Source organism: Acinonyx jubatus, chromosome C1 (genome assembly GCF_027475565.1).
Source record: "Acinonyx jubatus isolate Ajub_Pintada_27869175 chromosome C1, VMU_Ajub_asm_v1.0, whole genome shotgun sequence".
NCBI classification, from domain to species: Eukaryota; Metazoa; Chordata; class Mammalia; order Carnivora; family Felidae; genus Acinonyx; species Acinonyx jubatus.
In genome coordinates this window covers 21149749-21155785 of record NC_069381.1, presented here as the reverse complement: position 1 = coordinate 21155785, position 6037 = coordinate 21149749, and positions in this window count along the sequence as shown.

Here is a 6037-nt window from a genome sequence, read left to right as displayed (position 1 = left end):
TAATGTGGATGTGCTTCATCCAATCAGTTGAAGGCCTTATGAGAAGGAATTCTGCCAAGACTGCATGTAGGCTCAAGACTACAACACCAACTCTTGCTGGAATTTCTAGCCTGCCAAAGTGCCCTACAGATCTCAGACTTGGCAGTCCCCACAACTACGTGTGCCAGTTCTTTAAAATAAATCTCTATCTATCCATTTACACACACATACATCCAGTTGGTTCTGTTTCTCTGGAGAACTGTAACCAACACAAAATCCAAGAAGCTCGAGTAGCTCCAAGCACAAGAAACAAGATACATCAAAATCAAATGCTTAAAACCAATGACAGAAAATCGTAAAAGCAGTCAGAAAAAAGACATGTTATATACAGAGAAATGAGGCAAGGATATAATGCAACATGTTATGTGCAGAGGAACAAAGACAAAGATACAATGCAAACAAGGGGACAATGGAGCAACATCTCTAAAGCACTCCAGCCTGGATGGCTCCGTCTGTTAAGCGTCCAACTCTTGGTATGGGTTTAGGTCGTGATCTCACAATCCGTGGGTTCAAGACTCCCTTGAGGCCCCCACCCCCCTCCATCAAGACCCCCCCTTCCCCCATTAAGCACCCCCCCCCAGGTGAGCCCTGCTTAGGATTCTCTCTCTCTCTGCTCCCCTCGGCTCTCTCTCTCCCCCATCTCTCTCAAAATAAATAAATAAATAAACTTAAAAAAAAAAAAGATAAAGTTTTTTTTTAATAAAAATTAAAAAAGTACTCCAGCAAAATTGTATCTCATAAGGTATATCCAGCGCAAACATCTTTCAAAAATGAAGGTGAAAATAAGGTATTTTCAGACATATGAAAGCTGAAAGAATTCATCACCAGTAGAACCATTGTAAAAGAAATGTTAAAATAAGAACTTTGGGGATGACTGGGTGGTTTAGTTGGTTAAACGTCTCAAAATAAGTAAATAAACTTAAAAGAAAAAAAAAAAGACCTTTGGGCAGAAGGAAAGTGATACCAAATGAGAATCTGCATCTACACAAAGGAATGAAGAGCACTGGAAAATACCTTATTTCACCTTCATTTTTTAAAAAAATTTTTAGGGGCGCCTGGGTGGCTCAGTCGGTTAAGCATCCGACTTCAGCTCAGGTCACGATCCCTCAGCTCGTGGGATGAGTCCCAGGTTGTGCTCTGTGCGGACAGCTCAGAGCCTGGAGCCTGCTTCGGAGTCTGTGTCTCCCTCCCTCTCTGCCCTTCCCCCGTTCACTCTTCTGTCCCCTCTCCGTCTCTTTCTCCTTCAAAAATAAATATAAACATTAAAAAAAAACTTTAAAAAAGATAGTTTCCTGTTTAGACAAAAAAAATGTATTGTGGGTTTTATAACATATATAAAAACATATATAAAAGCGATATACATGACAACAATAACAAAGACTGTGGGGTGACAACATAAAGTCCTTTTACTGTCATAAGTGAATAAATGATATGATATATGATATACTATCATAAGTGAATGAATTGATACAATATCAACTGAATGTAGAATCTGATAATCTGAAGATGTGTACTGTAAACTCTAGAGCAACCACAAAAATAATAAAACAAAGTTATGGCCAGAAGCCAACAAAAAAGGTAAGATGGAATCAGAAAAAGTTACTCATTTTTTCAAAGGGAGAATAAGAGCTGCACCTGGGGAGCTCAGTTGGTTGACTGACTTCTGCTCAGGTCATGAGCCCATGCTTTGTGGGTTATAGCACCACATCAGGCTTTGTGCTGACAATGCAGTTTCCCTTTCTCTCTGCCCCAACCCCCCGCCAAAAGAAACAAACAAAAAAGAATCCTTAGTTGATTCTTTTTTTAAAAAAAGGTAGATTAAGAAGAAAAAAGGAACAAAGAATAGATGAGATAAATCGAAAACATATTTAAGATGATAAGACTCAAACCTAAACGTTAATCATACAAAAATATGGTCTAAGCACTACAATTAAAAGGCAGAGATTATCCTAATATATTAAAAAAGGCAAGACCCAATTATGCACTGCCTACAAGAAATAGTTTGTTTTTTAAATGTTTATTTGTTTTGAGAGAGACAGTGGGGGAGGGGCAGAGAGAGGGCAAGAGAGAGAATTCCAAGCAGGCTCCGCACTGTCAGCACAGAGCCCAGTGCAGGCTGGAACTCACGAACCATGAGATCCTAACCCAGCTGAAATCAAGAGTCAGACACTTAACCATCTCAGCTACCCAGGCACCCCAAGAAATATGTTAAAAATATAAATACACAAATAGTTTAAAGGTAAAAGGATAGAAAAGACATCCTCTGTCACACTAGTCAAAAGAAAGCCGGAGCAGTTAAATTAATAACAAAGTAGATTTCAGAGCAAAGAATATTATTGAAATAAAGTAATTTCATAAATGATAAAGGAGTCAATTATTCAAAATACATAATCCTGAACATATATGCAACTAATAACAGAGCTTCAATATGTGAACCAATAGCTGATAGAACTTATGGAAGAAATAGACAACTCCACAAATATAGGTGAAGATTTTGATAACTCACTCTCAATAATTGATAGAAAAAGTAGAAAACCAGTGAGGATACAGGAGACTTGAACAACTCTTGTAACCAACTTGAACTGATTGATATTTATCGAATGCTTCACCTTTCTTCACATTCCACCTTGCTTTCTTCAAACAAAGTAAAATACATATTCAAGTGCACATGAAACATTTATCAAGATAGACCATGGTCTAGGTCATAGAACAAGTCTTGGTAAATTTAAAAGGATTCAAGTCATACAAAGTATATTCTTAGACGACACTGACATTAAAGTAGAAACTAGTAACAGAAAGATCTTTGGAAAACCCCCAAATATTTAAAAATGAATATACTTTTAAATAGCCTATAGATCAAAGAAATCAAAAGGGAATTTGAAAGTATTTTGAACTCAATTAAAATGAAAACGCAACACACCAGAAGTTGTGGGATATTGTTAAAGCAGTATTTGGGGGAAACTAACAGCACTAAATGCCTGTATGAAAAAAAAGAAATCTCTCAAATGAGTGACATCAGCTTCTACCTTAAGAAACAAGGAAAAGCAAACTACACATAATCAAAAGAAAACAATAAAGATAAAAGCAGAAGTCAATGGAACAGAACATAGAAAAACAACAAAATTATCAACTAGTGTTTGCTATTGCCAGGCATAGTATAGGAACTGAACTTACAAATACGGTTCTGTTCTTGAGGATCCAACTGTTGGGTTAGACGGACATCAGTTTGAAAAATAATCACATCAGAATGCTAATTATCATGATGGAATGCTCAAGGTGCTAATGCTTATGAGAAGGGGAAGTGAAGACAGCGGTTAAGAGTTCAGGTTCTAGGGGTGTCTGGGTGGCTCAGTCAGTTGGGCATAAGACTCTTGATAGTCACTCATGTCATGATCTCGCAGTTGTAGAATTGAGCACTGAGCTGGAAGCCTACTTGGGGCTCTCTTGCCCCCCCCCCCCACCCCTCCTTCATGTGTGCTCATCCTCTCTCAAAATAAACTTAAGAGCTCAGGTTCTAGAGACAAAGACCTTCAAGTTTCACTCTGTGTGGCCTTGGGCAAATGATATAACCTTGATCTTGATCGTCTTCTTTTTCTATAACATGGATTTAATAAGATTCCCTGCATTGCATAGGGCTCTTGTAAGGATGAAAAAATGCCTAGTGCATGGCAAATCCTACTCAAATGTCAGGTACTATCATTAAGATGTGGGTCCCATCCATTAGAGGGAAAGACATACACAAAGATAGAAGAAATGGGGGTAAGGGAGAGGCATGGTTGAGGAAGGACTTTCACTCCCCAAAAAACTACTCATTTCCACTTTATTTTCCAGTGTTGAGTAAAACCAGGCACATGGTATATAATTAATTACAACTGAAACTGAGGTTTTAGGGTGTAGCGGTTACATTAGCTTAATACCAAAAAGTGGTTTAAACCAGGTGAAAATAGTATTTTTTGAGGCATGATATAATATAGGTTGAGAATAGGTTCTGCAGTCAGTTGCCTTGCTCAAATGCATGCTCTGACACTTACTGGCTGTATAACGTGGGCAAATTCCACATATCCTCCAACTTCAGTTGTCCTTATCTGCTAAATGGGCACAGAGTACCTTCTTTATAGAGGCATGTGGAGTATTAAATTACGTATGCACATCACTACACTGTCTTGTTTAAAGCTAGTAACATAATAGCTTATCATATGGTTTAGGAGTTAGGTTCGAATCCTGGTTCTGCTCCTTACTACTTAGATGATCTCGAGCAAGTTTCTAATCCCTTAATCTCTCCTGGAAAGATAGGGTTGGTTCTGAGGTAAACCTGGTTGAATAGTAAGTGATGGTAGACTTTATTCATTCAACAAGATTTATTGGATACGATATCCCAAGTTGTTTGCTGTAATACTTAACAAGCTCATTGTACTTTTATGAGACTGTAAGCTTTTTACAAATATTAACTCATTTAAATCTCACTAAAACCCCAAGAGGTAGGTACTTTTATCATCTATGGATGAGAAAATTGAGGCAGAGAGGTTAAATTGTTTGCCCAAGGTCGCGTGAGCAGCAATTGGTGGTATTAGGATTCAAACCCAGACTGTCTCGGGACTCCCAAGTTTGCTAGGAATGCCTACTTGCAGAAAAAGCCCGCAGGCAGGCAGGTTACAAGAAGTTTGGCAGAAAGGGTGGGGCCTAGAAAACTTGCCAACAGCTTTGCTTCAGCTACACTTTGGACACAAAGAGAAAAAAATGCACGTATTTCCTGCCCAGCAGGTTACCCGGCCCTATGCTGAGAATTTGTACTAAAAACTGTAAATCCCCACGTTAGCTGTAGGAGAAAAAGAACACTTTTCATTTTACCGAGCACCTCCTGCACAGACTGCAGATGTGACAATGATACCAAAGAGGAGACTTTTGGCTATGCAGGCTCCCTCCCAGCAAGTGTGCAAGAGGGGGATAGTTGCAGAGGCTGCTTCCTACTTGTGGGCTTAAGCAATCACCCTGTTAGACTAATACCTCAGAATTGTGATGAATACATGCCAAAATGCTTAGAACAGTGCCTGGCAGAGGTAAGCATTGCAAGAACCCTTGTTCAAGATGACCTTTTAAGTTGGTACTCCTTATAAATAAACCCATCAAGAGGCATCTGGGTGGCTCAGTGTCCGACTTCAGCTCAGGTTATGATCTGTTTGAGCCCGAGTCAAAGCTCTGTGCTGACAGCTCAGAGCCTGGAGCCTGCTTTGCATTATCTCCCTCTGCCCCTCTCCTGCACTCTCAAAAATAAGCATTAAAAAATTTAGTAAGCCCAGCAAGCTCTCCCAGATTCTCCACAATCATGGTTTAACTACCACCTCCAATTCTATCATCTGGGGCTCAAAGGAGTGAAGCAGTCTGCCTCGACATTCCAAAAATTTGGGCTAGGACTCAATCATCTCTAATCTCCTCAATCACCTTGATGGCTTCTAAATGGGCAGGAGGCTGTTACAGTCCCCCTCCCCACTGTATGTTCATTTAGTCGCACCCAGGAACTAGACTCTACCTTCTAGATGGTTCCCATCCTTCAGGGCCTGGACTAGTTTCCAACGCTGGCAGTCAGTGCCTGTGCTTGACAAGATTTCCATTGTGACTCAGCCTCACATCATAAGCAGGATGACAATTCTCTCAGGCTGAAGTACGCTACTTGGAACAATGGCAGTAGAGGCTAACTAGCTAACAGTGGTGGGATTTTGCCGTTTATGTCCAATCAGGTATTTGCTAAGGTTAACTTGCCTGTACTACACTGTGGGCAAACTGAAGATTAGGCTTGGTCTATCAGTAACTCAGATCTCCCGTCTAGTGGCCAAGTGTAGGTTGGTCTCTCACCTAATTCCTTAGGTGTCCTAAGCATTACCCACCTTTGAATGCAACCAGGAAGCTCTTCCCTGCACGCTAGGGAACTGGTAGGAACCAACACATTTTCCCAAGTAAACAAGTGCCAGCATATACAAGACAAGCTCAGGGCCTTGTCAAG